Here is a 16,259-nt window from a genome sequence, read left to right on the forward strand (position 1 = left end):
TTATCGGGTGTAATGGTTTAAACTTTTTTTATTTTTATTTTGAAAATTTTATCCATTTGTTTTTTTTTTGGGTTTCTATTCTTCCTCTCTTTCTTTTCATTCTTCTTTCATGTTTCTGTGTTCCGGAGGTGTTGATAGATGTGTGGGGGGGGGGGGAGGAGGGGGATTTTGGTATGTACGTTTGATTTCCTTACGCGATTTTCCGTTAAGAGTTTTCGTGTTTTCGGCTTTCGGTTTTGTTTTCGTGCATCATCGATCTCGTTTCGATTGCTTCCAAGTAACGTTCAGTATTAAATCACAGATAGAGTCAGGGGACGAGTGACCGTTTCGAACGGTAAAGAATGCCCGCCAGACAATCAGTATCAGAATCAATTGCTCCACTAACACTAATACTACTTCAGGTAAAGATGAAAGAGAGGCTAGAGTGGGGGGGGGGGCTTCAAAGGTAAGGAAGGGAATGTCCAACCCCATACACTCCACATTCGGCGGTGCATCCCAAACAACTAGACGGCTTAGGCGTGTGCCGTCCCCAACCAGCGTTACCCGGTTGTGCGCTATCTCCCGTACCCGGATCAGGGTGGAAAAAGTACGAGCAGGCAAACACGATAAACGCGCGCACACGTTCGTATAGATGGTGACGTTGACACGTGGTTTGTGGCCGTGCATGGGTGGGCAGGTGCAGCTGGGAAGCACGTCGATGTCTTTTACTTGCGCAAAAGTCGGTTTGCGCTTTTCGAGAGTCCGTACCCGTCGAACCCTGCCCACCCCGGGTGGCCGATAACCGATAGCTGGAAGCTGGCAGCAGGAAGCGCGCGCAGAGGAGGAAAATATATAGGAGAAACAGACGCGTTTTGTGCCTTGTGGTATGAGAGTGCTTTGTCACAGAACACTCACACATCCACACGCACGCACATACACACGCATGTGAGAGTATATGCGTGTGTGTGAGTTTGTAAAATAAATAAGATAAAGTAAAGTAAAATTTGAAAAAAAAAAGAAAATTGATCCTCAAATGGTAGAAGATAGTGTGGACGGTAAGCTGTGGGACGGCAGACGCCTTCCGGTCAAAGTTCGAAAGTGCTCCGGTATATCCCGAATGGTAAGCGATGGCGATAGAGTTTTTGGAGGATGTCCAAATCCAACATGGCTGAAATGCAATGAGTCCCAGGTACAGTATCCTACCGATCGACACAATTCGGGGGTAAAAGCAGACGTGCAGTAGGCGCGGAAGGTGCGGGACGAGTAGAGTTTCCCATGGTACCTCCTGGCAAGCTACAGACCGCCGGGCAGCCACCGGCCATACCGATCGCCCAAAACGCACGAGGAAAAATGAAACCGAAAGTAGTTGTTGCTAGGTTTTTTTTTTTTGTTTGGCTGGCTCGTTCTTATCATCTACGGTAGAAGAGGAAGGTAACGACGTTGGCGGCGATATGAGACGATGGCAGCAACGGCAGCAGGCAGGCAGCTTATTATATACGCAGATTTATAGGATTAGAGCTTAAAGATAGAGTGAGTAAAGAGAAATGAGTCCATATATGCGTGTTTCGTAAACTTTTGCGTAATATGTCATAATATATCAACAACAAAATAACGCTAAATCCGGTTAGGATTGCGCACGACACCACATCTGGAGAGAGTAGAGTTATGTTTTTTTTTTCAGGATTTTTATGTTTTGATTTGTATCTTTTGTTTTGTTTGTTTTGTTTTAGTATTGCACTGAGGATCTTGGAACGGGTAAGGATGCAGGCTGAAGTTGGTGCTGGCAGTAGATGTTGCAGGACCAAGTACGTTTAGTTGCAAGAGTCCGACATCCATATACACACACACACACTCGACATCAGCCTGATCCTGATCCGTCTCCTCGGTGTTTCAGAGGGAGATCCTTTCGCTTCCCACACAACATCACCGCGCGATGGTAGGATCTCAGACGCGACCGCCCGGGGTGTAGTGCCACCATCTTGCGTAAAACCTTCGAAATTGTGTCGATGCGGTAGGACCCGTGTGGTGCATTCTAGTCCTGTGGAAACGGTCACCTCCGGATAACGAGGAAGAGAGGAGAGAAAACAAGATAGACATGGGAAAGATGGTAAGCGCGCAGATGTTTCTGCCCTTCAAACAACTTCATAGCCACACCGACATTGTTACCGTTCACTCCCTGGTGCCGTGACCAGGAACATCAGCAGTAGAGTAGTTGTCTTGTGTTGTGTTTAGTGCGTATGCAGCCCGATTTTTTTTTTTTTTTGTAATACGCCTGTGCCAACAGCCGTAGCGCTTGTACCGAATCAGCAGCGGGACGGAACTTTGGAATTTTTTTTTCGATAAAATAAAAAGTTACGTGTGTCACGGTGACACCGAGTTGTCGTTTGTAACCGGGAATGTATCGCTGATTCGTTGTGGGGGCGTTGCAGGGCGCAGGTTTTAATTGATCAGACTTATCGTAGAGTGTAGTTTGCCTCCCCGCTCCAACTTCTACTAGTAGCTCTACTCTACTATGTCCGGGTTACACTAATTTACTGTCGTTCTGCTCTCACGCCTCACTTTTTTTTTGTTGTTGTTGATTGAGGTAGGGAGGGGGAGGGGAATGGTTCTCGTTTTTGTTTTTCGTAGCTGGTCGTCGTGATGTATATAAATATAATTCTCGCCTTTTGCTATAACTAGCACACTGTATAGATCCAACGAAGGGCGGCGTAATTGTGCATGGTGACTAGCCCGGCAAGCTGCTGTCACGTGCCCGGACGTTCTCCGGTGCTACCTGAGACACAGAAACCTGTGGTAGGTGATGCACAACACACACAAACAGACACACATACACTAGACACATGGCATGTCACCGCAAGCACATCCACCGGTTTCTGGCAAATCGGGCACGGACACGAAGAAATCTCACGACACGGACAGCCTGCCAGCACCGCACAACTACACAAGGTAAGGCACACGCCCTGTCTCTCACGTTGCCACACTGGGTAGGCGGCATGCATATGACAGACGGGATCTATCGGAAATTCTTAGTCTATATTGATGAAGATATGTTACGTTACGGCTGCTACGCTTTAGCAGCGTTACACGTCACCGGAGATTCCGAGGTACAACGAGGACGCTACGAGTCGGCTAAACGGTGGGACAGCATCCACACAACACAACACACGGCGTGCTCACACTATCGGCTGTGGGTTCTGGCCGCTGTCAGGCGAGAAACATGGCGCTGCTACTAAGTGCACACCTCAAATCCCTAATACACTACAGCACAGGCACTAACGTTCGAAAAGACACACTCATCCGAGGTACCGTCCCGTGGGTGTGCGGCCATCTTCTTCCACGCACCAGTATTGCAGGTGTACATCTCATCGCAAAGAACATTAAAGCAGATGGTATGAGGTTTCGATTCTGGATTCTCTTGTTTTTTTTTGCTTGGTAGGAGCTGTGTGTGTGTGTGAGAGAGAGAGAGTTTTATTCCATTTTCGTAGCACAAACATCGTTTGAAGGATGCGAGTTCGACACACTTTGCACGATACTACTTGTCCATGATGCTGAGACGATGATGGTGATGTGCACGTAGGAAGTAATGAAGTATTAAGAGGAGTTGTATTGTTTAGCACAAACACACAGACGTAGCACACACGCACATTGCAACACTCGGTGTGGTGTGGAACACCATCCGCTGGTGAAGGCTGAAAAGTTTAGAGAGTGAGTGAGAGAAAGAAAGAAAAACTACTTCCGGTGTGGGTGTGTGAGTACATGATGCCTGGAAGGACTGAAACGGTGTACTACAGATGTTCGACACGAATCGGACACGTTAACCATTGCGAACAGCCCGCTGCCTTGGATCACACACCGTATCGGAATGGTTACGCGTGCCAATCCGGACTCACCCGCAGCACACCTTAAAACCATCCCAGAGGTAACAGACACAGACGCATCCTAGGATGAGTGACCGATGGAAGTAGTATATTTGAAAAGGAGCAGTGTGGATGTGGATGTCACACACTAAAGGAAAACAAAATGGTGGTCCATATCACTGAAAGATATATGCACCGCAGTACACGATAGTTTGCACCTGGTGAGGAAGACGATGGATCGATTTCCACGGTGGTTAGGGGTATCGAGTGTGGTTAGAGGTGTGCCAAGGGTATCGGTTTGAGGTCGGTGCTTGAACAGCGGTGACAATGATCCTTCTGTCAGGATATATTAACTAGTGGAGCAACTTATCTGACATCTGGTTTCTGACTCTTGTCTCTTTACACATCAGTTAAACTCGCTCACTGTTCCTGCTCGCATTAGCACGTGATCCTCTTTTGGAGTCCTATGGTCTCTTCTCTTCGTGTACAAGATTTCGTTTTCGATAGATATGCTAGCAGCGAGTGAAGGGGGAAAAGCATGATCAGACTCTTGATTTCCAGATCTCTCTGTCGCTCGTATTTTGGTAAGTATTTTAACGCAATCGCTTATTACTTAGCTATCTTCAGTTTTGATTCCTCCAGCTTTAGAAGCACAGTAAAAGGACGCGTTTTACGGGGAACGGGAGGGGGGAGAGTTCGTGGGGGAGTCCCCGTCCCCTAGTGCGGGTTCGCTCGTCTCTCGTCCGCGTAACGTGATCTCTACACATCTTCACTCTTGCTCTAGTTTTCTCTGTCCGCAGGCTTTTTTTTATCAACATTAGCCAAATATTCGTATTATACTACGCACTTATATACGCGGCAGATACTAAAATCGAAAAACAGAATTGATAGAGGAGTTGATGTGAGGCATTAGCGCATTGAAGTATGAGTATATATGGGAGGTGTATAGTGAAGTTGTCTTCGCTAGACAAACGCTATCACAACGTTACCTGAGCTTTTCTTTACTGGCACCTAGCACACAGCGACTAGAGTGTGCGCTGAGTGGGCCCCCATGTAAGCCAGTGTTTGCGGTTCTATTCCTGTGTGTGTGTCCCTCTTTCTCTCTGTACCAATCCTCGGATCGTCTGTATTTTCGTACTGTCGTCAGCCATGACCACCTAGTGGTGCTGTGGTTGGGGCCTCGTTTGAGGTAAACGCGAAAGAAGGGAGATTTACAGCAGTATTGTAGGTAGACGATCACATTGCGCATCTTTACTTCCTTCTCCTCCCGGGTTTATCTTGTGTCCCTTCATTAATCTTAAATGCACCGCTTTTCGCGTACATCTTGTACATACACAGACTTGTATCGTCCCTTTCCCGGACATGCACCGTGTTCCGTGCTCCGGTGCTGCAGAGAGATCAAACGGTCCCACCATGGCACCAAATGCCAACGGATCTGACGATGCACATATTAAGGTGGACCCTTAATAGGCTTTGTTGATAGTTTTGAGGCTCTCAAGCGGAGCATATCGGATGTTACAACAAACAAAAATGGAGCATCGGTGCAACAAGAACAATAGAGAGAGAGAGAGAGTGAAAAATAAAGGGAAAAACAACAGTATGGTTGACGAAAATGGCTCCGGCAGCAGGATAGTTAGGGTTGTGGGGGGTACAACATATAGATAGCATATCGAGATCGAGATAAATTGTCCATGCTAGAGTACGTCAGCCATTGTTCGACAACGGAAGGAATTCGTTCATTAAGTACAACAGCAACAAAAAGTTCTAAAATACGATCACAAAAAAAGAACACTCTACTAAGTCCAATCGCTAAACGTTTGCGGCAACAAAAAAGAACGGGTTTCGTTTGAAAATGGATGTATATATGCATCTTTTATTAAAGTCTTTTCTTTTTTTTATCTTTGCATCATCTTCAGTGTATCCTCCCCGAAATACACCAGATGGTAACCTGTTCCGTCCATTCGTCCGTGTCCGGTTTTGTTTGGAGTCCGGCGGACGGTTAGGAGGGGGACGGGGGGAGGAGAATATTTAGCAAAAAGATTTCTTCACAAGAGAGGAAAGCAGAGAACAATTCGAAATGTGGCACACCAACAAAACACTGCACTGGTTGTGTGCTTTTACTATTTTTGCATTACTATTTCCGTTTTTTTCTGGTACAATCCAAGTCTTGCCTCGCACACCGTGGTCCGTACAGGAGACAGATGTGGGGGAAATATCCAAAGCGATTGCAATTTATACATTTGCGTTATCTGTTCATCGTCATGTATATGTATGTTTCTCTCCAAGAGTGCTCAGAACGATTGGCATAAAGTTGTTTATACACTGGTGCCTTGGTTCTCTATCTTATGCGCCTAAAAGCAATTGCAGGCGAGTTAGTTCAATATGCTCTTTTGCCATTTTGCTGTTTTTTTTTTACTGTTTTGTTTGGTTTTTAACCTAGAAACGCGTTCGGTTGGCGTTGGTTGGATCGTTTTTCTTAGGCCCACCCACATTCCCACAAGTCCTGTCGTTGTTATCTTCTTTTCATTTAACTGTCTTCTTTTTGATTTTGTTGTTTGGCTCTGAGTGAAGTTAATTGACATAAAAGCGAAGTTTCAGCAAATTCCAAAGCTTCTTCGTTATCTTCTGGTTGTGTTACGGTTACGTGCTCGTAGCGATTCTTTTTTTTCAATTCTTTAACATCGATTAGCCGACATTAAAAGTCGCGTTTGCGGTTCAAATCTTCAAATGCGCTGGTGCGTTACATCAGCGTTTGACTAGCTGTGCAGTATGTAAGAGTGACGCTCCTTTATAACAAAATACAGTTTGCGCATTAGAGGGTTTGGTTTGATCCATACATTTAAATCAAACCTCACATAGCAACAAAAATCGTTGTCTCGTTTGTTTTTCTTCTGTGTATAGGGTTTTCGAATGATTGATAGCTCATATTAAACGAAAAGTAGCAGCAAATTACTGTAGTAGCGACCCTGACAGTCTCTCGCTTTTTCGCCGTTCTGACGTAGGTTACTTCTTGTGCTTTAGAAGATTCTTACTAATATTCGCTTATTTTGCCAAAATTGCCTAACAATAGACAACATTGTACTAGATATGTATACAGCTGGTTTTGCTAGGTCGTATCTTATTGTGAATAATGTCTGTTGCGTAGCTAGACAATGTCGATGATTCAATATCACATAGGGATGACTAGAGATCGTAGAGATTTTTGTATCTTCAGAGATATTGCCAGTATAATATAACAATTATACAACTTTGATGTAATTCTGCAAGAATTTGATAGAATTCGTCTGCAAGTGTGTTTTCATCAGTTCGCAGTTCGCTTAGAACTTAACAATGCTTCTAAAGTTTTAACATCCAACATAGATCAATCTTCAGTAAACTTCTTTTGACAGGTGAGAAAGCTCTCACTCAAATCATTTTTGGCTATGCTGCGTGACTGATTGATGCGCGCTGGATGCACCAACGCATCCGCCCCGAAACATAAATAGGGCAATCCACACCACACGATCATTGCACCAACCAATTATTGTAAACGCAAAACCATCTCGCCGACCACGCCGACATCAACTGGAAAAAAACGCCGTTGGATTTTGCTCTCTTCTCGCATGGCCACCTACACTGACACCGTCCGTGTACAGGAGGTTCTTCTCGCTTGCCGAGCAAAACCATCGCCATCAGCACCGCCCACAGCCACCAGGAACCCACACGCCGCCAACCCGCCTTCCCGCTGCCCTTCCGGAACCCCGAAACCTAACCACACGTCGATGAGTGCCCATCTTCTCGCGACTATCAGCTTCCTCTTCACGCTTGCTTGGGCTTTTCGTTCCGAGCGAAACTCTTCCTTCAAATTTGTTTGCCAACCATCAAATCGACCGACCGTATACCACAGGGGGATGACGACGACACACTAAAGCCGCACCTCTTATCTCCCGTCATTTAGGTGAAAAGCATTATCACAGGAGGGGGAAAGTTTCCGCTTGGCACCACGATGAATAGATTTTCCAAATGCGCAATCTGGTTTCCAATGTGAGGTATCCAATTGCGGTCCGAATCCAGCCAGAGAAGCCTATCGGATCTCTTTTCAGAAAAGTTGGTAAAGAGTGCCATAAATCGGGACCCGCCAATGTCGTCTAAACGGCTCGCGTACGTGCAACTAGCGACAGCAGCCTTGCAGAGAGAGAGACGATTCTGTGCGCGCTCCTTCTGCGTATCAGCCGAGACGATTACTTCCCCGTTGATGTGCATGAGATTGATTATTGACCGCACATGCTTGGTACATTAATTGTGCAAATTAATTGTGTGATTGTGCAAAACAATCCCTGTTCTGTGTCAAGGAATGGCGGCACTATACGACAGGGTATCTGCATAGAACTTGTCTAGTGTAAGCTTTGAAGAAATAAATAACCTTGTTGATTGGCAAGAGTGGAGTGGACTACACTCTTCCGTACATCAGCAACATCACACGATATGCACGCCTAAGCGTAGTTCATCTTTTCTGGGTCTGGTCTGATCTGGCGTGATTCATCAGGAGCAACCGGTGACTTCATCTAGACCACATAAGGTATGCATGTCATATGCATTAGTCAGGGGGGCATCAACTAGTAGTAGACTCGTGTAACAGTGGATTGAACATCGATGAGTAGTAATGGAAGTCGCAGAATCTCTGTGCGTAGTAACATCTTTCTTGCAAAGTGACTGCAATTCTCAGCATTATCTGATGGTGAAGCAAACATTCGCGTGTGCACACTATTGAAGCAGATACGGTGTGTATAAATAGCCCATTCGTCATTTTGGATGAAATGAAATGCCTATCTCGCTCTATTATATCAGGGTGAAGCTATAACTGCGGCGTGTAAGAGATCTTCGTAGAACAACTTTCTTGTAGAACTTGCACATCATCAAGATAATTCTGACGGGTAATGGTATTGAAGCGTCGTTTGTTCAAGTGTAGATTTGAGACTCTGCCAGTGATTGTCAAGTGTGCGTTGGTGGTATCAACCAAATCAGCAGGTCCGTATTATCGCAAACTTTTGCGAAAAAAAATGTACTTCTCTGTAGATATAAACACACTCAATTTCACAAGTGAGTTCGTTCGATATATTCCTGGCTTCGTATGCCGTTGTTAAACGGTACTAAATGGTCGTCGGTCATCAGATTTTCCTTCCTTTTCTACATGTCTTCCTTTACTTCAGGTTCTCTTTGGATGGCTCTCGCAGTAAAACATGTCGTAGCGACGTAGCCAGATATCGTTGTCCAGGAAATTTCAGCTTGAGTAGGAGGTATACACGCAAAGCTGCATCGAACGTATAACATGTTGCCCACTGAGTCAAGGCTAATGATTCTCAGAAATGGCTCATTCAAATAATTTCTGATCATACTGCGTGACTGAATACTGCGCGTTGGATGATGCACCAACGCATCATCCTTGCCCCAAAAAAATGTATTCCACACCACCGATATTTTTAACCATGATTGTGAGTGAAAACTATCTTGCCGCATTCGCCAACTCCATCTGGAAAACGCCGTTGGATTTTGCTCTCTTCTCGCATGGCCACCTACACTGACACCGTCCGTGTACAGGAGGTTCTTCTCGCTTGCCGAGCAAAACCATCGCCATCAGCACCGCCCACAGCCACCAGGAACCCACACGCCGCCAACCCGCTTTCCCGCAGCCCTTCCGGAATCCCGAAACCTAACCACACGTCGATGAGTGCCCATCTTCTCGCGACTATCAGCTTCCTCTTCACGCTTGCTTGGGCTTTTCATTCCGAGCGAAACTCTTCCTTCAAATTTGTTTGCCAACCATCAAAACTGACCAGGGGAGTAGACACAGAACTGAAACGCATCAACACACACTCACTGTGCCGCGGACATCATTGGGTGAAGAGCAATCGCAGGGATGAGTTGAGCAGATATGAAAGATGTGTATACGTGTCGTCTTCCACACGACGCAAGGGATTAGATCCTCCACAATCCTCCGCAGGTGTTATTCAAAGTATTGTATTCCGTCGTCCAGAGTTTGAAAATCCCAGCCGTAGTGTTCCTCCGGAAACGAGGGCTGGCCGACTCTCCAGCTATCAGGTAAATGAAGTTAAGGAAACTAGAAATGGCAGCCCAATGCCTCTCGAGGTTGTAGTGCCAATGATCCATCTCTTCCCAAAAACAAAACAGGTAGAGTGTGATAAACCAGACAGCTGCAGCAAAGTATTGATGTACGATTGCCGCCATGTTGACACGTGCTCAAAAATGATCGCCACTAACGACAGACACAGTTCTGTCGCACAAGCGTCGTTCGATCGTCTGTATTTTTTTCTTACATCGGGTGCAATTCGCACTCATTCTGGACGCAATATATCACGATGACGCAACGCATCGCAAAACAGTTGTAAATCTTGTGCCTTCTGGTAACACAGGTTCCACCGTTCCATTCGATCGTCGTCGGTACGCCTAAGCGCGTGCGCCAGAAGTGGTTCATCGTTATGTTCCTTTACAGTCAGAAGCTATTCCGTCGCGCTGTTTCCCAGCCGAACACATGTGTGGCTGAGATGGAGAGAGTGCCATCACCAATCCCTTCTTCTCGACGATTCATTATCGATCTAGAGGTCGACCGCATCTCGAACCCGTTTCCGTGTCCCATACGTCCTCCGTCTCTTCCTTCTCAACTGCGCGAGCTAGCGTAGTGGCCAGGGTAGTCGAGAGCTGAGCTGGAGTGTCATAACCACGGGATGCCGTACACGCATATCCGAAACACGAGCGTTTACGCGTTTCCGCCTCTGGTCGGTACAAAAATCGTCCCCTCAGGCAGATAGATGTGCACACAGGGATGCCCTCGTAGTCTAGCCGAGAAACTCATACGGTTTGTGTATGTGTGTGTGTGCGCGCGCACGACGCACACACCCCAACCTACATTTCGACGTCTGCATCTATAAAAAGGTAGCTAAACGCTTATCGTGCATTAAGCGAGTCATGCGACTCGAATATGGTTTCAAAAACTACTTCTCGGTCGTTTAGGGAAACACGAGAATAAAAAAAACAACTGCACTCGGTGAGATGTGAGAAACATAGGTGAAGAAAAAAGGGCTACGTATTTGCTTGCTTGCCACACGAACGCGCAAGGATAGGAAGGAAAATGCGCGTACACACGCATAGGTAATATCTCTCTGTCACCCGTTGGAGTGTTAGAGTGGAAATACGTGTCTTTCTTCGCACAAAGTCAGTGACTCACCTCTCACCGAGACTGACCAACTTCATACGGGAGAGATTTAGTAGTAATACTTAGGGTGGTGAGTAGTAAGATGCGTGATCTACGAAGGTCAGGGCCCAAGGGAAAGTTCGTCAGAGATGGGAATGTCCCGAGTGTTGCTTTACAAGCGCAGCTGCCCTCTCCACATAACCACAGCAAAAGCTTAGTAGTTACAGTGTGGTGCCTCTTATATAGGGGTAGTAAGTGCCGGCGATTCACGGTCACACACAAGAGCGTTGAGGACACAGTAGAGAAAGAGAAGGTTTGGCTGTCAAAGAAAGCGAAAAACCCATTTGCCACAAAAAAAATATCGGTGCGTAATTAATAATCCCCAATGTGTATACCCGCCTTGCTAACCAACTTGGCAGATGGTGGTGCGTTTCACTCCTTGCAAGACTTCCATCAACATTTTATCTCGCCAATCTCCTCCACTCTGGTTCGTCGCCTTTTTTGTTTTGCTTGGAAGCAGAGTTTGATGTTCGCAGCCCGGTCGTCCTCCACACAAAAAGGCAAAGTTACTCTTCGGTGGCGTTGGTTAGTGTAACCTCTTCCTCCCCGCATTTTCTCGCTCAATCTTCGCTGAGACCAGGGTCGGAGAATGTACAGCGGTGACAACCAGGCCATTATAGTATAGGCGTATTCGAAGCCCTCCTATCTAAGGAAGCAATTGACTCAGGTCCCGTAAAGGTGTCTACCGAGGAAAAGCAGAGTTAGGATGCGAGGAAGATGCATAGCTGTCTCAACTGGTGCTGAAAGTAGGAAAAGGAAACAAAAAGGCAAGAAAAGTTGTTATTAATTAATACATATAGCCAGGATATGATAGATTTGCCATCATATTGATTGTGACACCGTTTGATAAACGCTAAACGGGATGGATCAGACTTAATGTCAGTTAGAAGACATTACTTTAAATGGAAAGCAGAACAAGCTCTTCGAGACATTGCCTTTACATAGTCTGCAAAAAAAAACCCGGAATTTTAATATTACTCCATAAGGCCACCTGGCTTCTTTTGCTTTCCCCAAAACACGTATGCAATACAAAGTCTAAAAATAGAAAAACGCCCACTTTCACTTTATGCGTCACGATCTCGAAGTTGCAACTGTCAGGGGTGGGGCGCATCATGCTTATCCTTCGCTCCCCGTTAGTCAAAGCTAAACCCGCACTCCAGTGGTGGGGGAGGTCTAGTGGTAAGGTTATTGGCCCTGCACAAATCCAAACTTCAACGGAGTTTATGTGTGTGTGTGTGTGTGTGTGTGTTCGGCACAAAAAAGAGAAGTTTTGCTAACAGAAAACTGCAATTAAGTTGTTGCATTCAGAGTCAGCCAGTAGTAGCCAGTCATCAGCCAGTAGTTTGGTACATTCAACCCTCCTTTATTTATATGGAGAATTGAAACTCTCGGTCTATCTCGGCGAGTATTGAAGATGCAAGCTCCCTCTTTTCTTTGCTTAATGATCTGCTACACCATCATATGCCCGGCCATCTTGTGGCTAACGAAAATTATTGATCGCGCGTTCCTCGGCGCTACATTTGAACGAGATTTGATCCCTGGTTGTGTCGTGTGAAGAGCAGCGCCTATGTCGCCTCTACCACCGGATCCCGTCCCATCAAATATCATTAAAACGTAAATTTAAATCATCCGTTCCGCGTCGATGTAAAGCTCATTATCTGCCGCGGTGACGGCACGATTGGAATTGATCATCTGACACACCATCAACATCGGATAAGTGTGCAACAGTAATTCGAAAATTTAAATTGGTGACCCCCTCTCTCCCTTCCTCCTACACTCTTCTCGTTTGATACATTCAGTGCGTCAGACGAATGGGAAGGGATGGGGAGGATGTTTACCACTGCAATGACGCAATATTTCAGACGAACAATCACATTACGCCACCCATGACGATGTTTGTGCACAGCGATTGACACACGAACGTATTGCGTTAGAAACACGCTTTTTGGATGATTAGTTTAGAGAGACTGTTAGTCATTCAAATTCATTCTGGTGCATTCCAGCCGCACTGCAGGATTGGAATTTCCTTACCGAAGCAAGCTTATTCATCAACTAACCTCCATCCAACTAAAAGTACTTACGGAAGACTTCACATAATGTCTTTCCATTTTCGATTTCGTGGCGATGGAAATCTTTCAAGACCACCGTTCACCCCCTGCTTATGGAAATCAATCACCAATTCCTTCTAGATGGTACGCGATGGAACCACGAAAGTACGAGAACCCCCATCAAGATACACCAATTGGGATTGGGCGTCATGATGGGGGGTGCCGTTCAAGGAAGAGGTTAGAAAACCACGTTGGTCTCTTTGTATTGTCTATTTTTAACCAAACAGTACGGAATGAACCCAACAACAAACAACAAAAAGACGACTTCGATAAGCAGCTACTGCGGCAATGAGAGTTGTTGGTGAAAAAGAACAAAAAAAAAATGGTTGATGAACTAGACTACGGATTTTACCTACGGAGTATATGATTCCTATATTTCCTGCTCTTTCTACCTAATATATCTATACGAGCTGGCAATATGCCAGGTCCCGTGCCTTAACTCGCTCGCGCTCTCTCTTTCTCTTTTTCCAATATGGCGCAGAGTCTATTGTTTCCTGCTTGAAGGTAGCAACAGGCACAATAAGGGGATGCTAGGGGTCTCATGGTTGACCTTATTCTTTACCCCTCAGAGGTTTTCCCTCTACCTTCAAGAATGTGTGTGTGTGTCTGTGTGTGAACTGTTCATGTTCGCCATTACAAAAACCACAAAGTAAAAACGCAAAAAAAAGCCTAACGTCGCCATTGTCGTTATTGCGTCTTTGTTATAAACCTGTTTCCTATCCTGCTTTTCCACTGTCTACCGTTAAAGGTTGCTCTACACACTAAGCCACATAAAAATCGTTTTTTAGTGTCCTCCTAAAGCTTAAATGTAGTTTATTAGGTTCCATTTTTATAACACGCACCTGATTTTTCCTGCATCGTGTAAGCCCACTACCCACTTTCACAATGTTTAAAACCCCCACAAAATCGCACTGCACACATACACTCAAACGCACACACCAGCTTGGGGGTACACTATCACGGTCGTCACGTACGCAGCGGATGGCAAGGGAATTGAAAGAACGCAAGCGAAAATCAGCACCAGTCTCGTCGACGGTCTGCACCTTTCTGAGCATGTTGGCCGTCGACTTCGACTCGTAAGCTACAGAATTGCAGTTACGCGGCTCGTTCACTGTGTGCGTAACGGCTCGGTGGGTTGTTCGCGGATGTGCATGGTCTAGCGAATGTAGATGTGTGTGCGAAGGAAAATTAATGCAGCTGCAAGCGCACTACTGTTCAGCTTGAATTTTACATGAAAAGGTGTTTTTTTTCTCGCCATTTTCCCGCTATCGAATCGAATCAATGAAATGAACCATTTCAAAAACTCCTTAATTTATGCAATCCTCTTTGAAGTACGGGTTATTATTTTTATTTTTCAATTCATTGTACACCGAAATGGTTCTACAATATTAATTATTCTTAAAATTTAGCCTTGCATTAGGTTGATAAAATGTAGAGTTGATTGCAACACAAAACAAGGCCATGTGGACACGCGTATGCAGGTGTGTTCGTTTATCAGCTGGCCTTCACTTATAACCGTACACAGCTCGACTGCCAGTAAAAACACAAAAGCATACGCACACAAGTACGTGCCATATCTTGTCGACGCGTTTCATTACTGTTTAAAGCGTTTTCTTCCGTGATTTACAGGCAATCTATGCTATAGATCGAACCTAAGCTAAATTAGCCCATTATTTCATCGACAAAATCGTTGATACAACTTCTGGATGCTTCTGTATTGCGTCTTTTTATTCGACTCATCCACAACGCCATACACGATGTGGCAAAGGGACAGAGCGAAAGGAACAGAGCCGAGGTTCAAGAGTTTGATTGGAGGAAGGTCGAAAAGTCATCAAAAAAAAATCCGTTCCCGTTGACTCATCAGCTAATAAAGCAAATTAATTTTTCCAAACAAAATAGCTTAAACATACCTGATTTTCCATGCATCGCAAGCATTTTTCTGCACGTTGTATGAAAGGGTAACACACAGACACACACACACACACACACAAACAGCACAGCGCTCTATTACGTTCACACCACCGTGTTCCGAGCGAGAGAAAACAACACCAGTCTCGTCGACGGCTAGCACCTTTCTGCGAGGTAACTCCACACAGTGCGACGTCTTGAACGGCCCTTTATGCGATGCGTATGTGTCTGTGCGCGTAAGTCCCACGTAGCAACGGGGCACATGCGTGTGTATGTGTAGGTTTGTTGTTGACTGAGGGATGTACCGAACCCGTACGTGGCAAACAGCTTCACTCTGCTGAAGTTTCGTTCGATTTCATTCCGAAGCAACCCTGATACGGCTTTGCTACAAACAATATCCCATATACACATTAGGGTGCGGAGTTTGATAAGATGTTGAAAATGTGTTTTCATTCTATGCCAATGCTGGTGCACGTAGAGTAAACGAATGTTTGCTTTGTTTAGCAAATGATGTTTGTTTTATCCGCACAGTTGGAACATACACCTGTGGCTGTCTCGTAAACCTCTAGAGAGAGGCTGATCAAATTTGCATTCCCAGTTGTAGATAGATATGCATGGGACATTATCGCTTTTATCGCTTCTGATTGGGCTTACGTTTCAGAAGTGATTCTCAGCTTGATTCACCTCTTTACCTTTGATGGTAGAAATTGGTCTGCAGAACTCCTGGATACTGCATCGGTGATCATCTCCATGAATCTTTGGACCTGAGCTAAGTCCTGAATGAGATACGATAGAGCTATTACGTAGCTCATAAGTAGCTCGTCATTGTAATCATCTTTGGACATGAGCTAAGTCCTGAATGAGATACGATAAAGCTATTACGTAGCTCAAAAGTAGCTCGTCATTGCAATGGATCATACGTAGCTAAAAATTCTTTTCAACACTCATTCTGCTCGAGTGCAACTAATAAAAATTTGTCAGTTTTGTTCACACTTCCATGTCTCAGTGGTGTAGGTGGGTTCTAGAACTGTAAACCGTTCGACGCATAAGAGAAACTTGTCTGTTTTTTCCATCTCCTGTACCTCAGATTGGGATTATAAACCGTTCGTGATCTAAGAGGAATTTGTAAGTTTTGATCAGACTTTCATATGTATCAGA

The sequence above is a fragment of the Anopheles maculipalpis genome, chromosome X (assembly GCF_943734695.1).
Source record: "Anopheles maculipalpis chromosome X, idAnoMacuDA_375_x, whole genome shotgun sequence".
NCBI classification, from domain to species: Eukaryota; Metazoa; Arthropoda; class Insecta; order Diptera; family Culicidae; genus Anopheles; species Anopheles maculipalpis.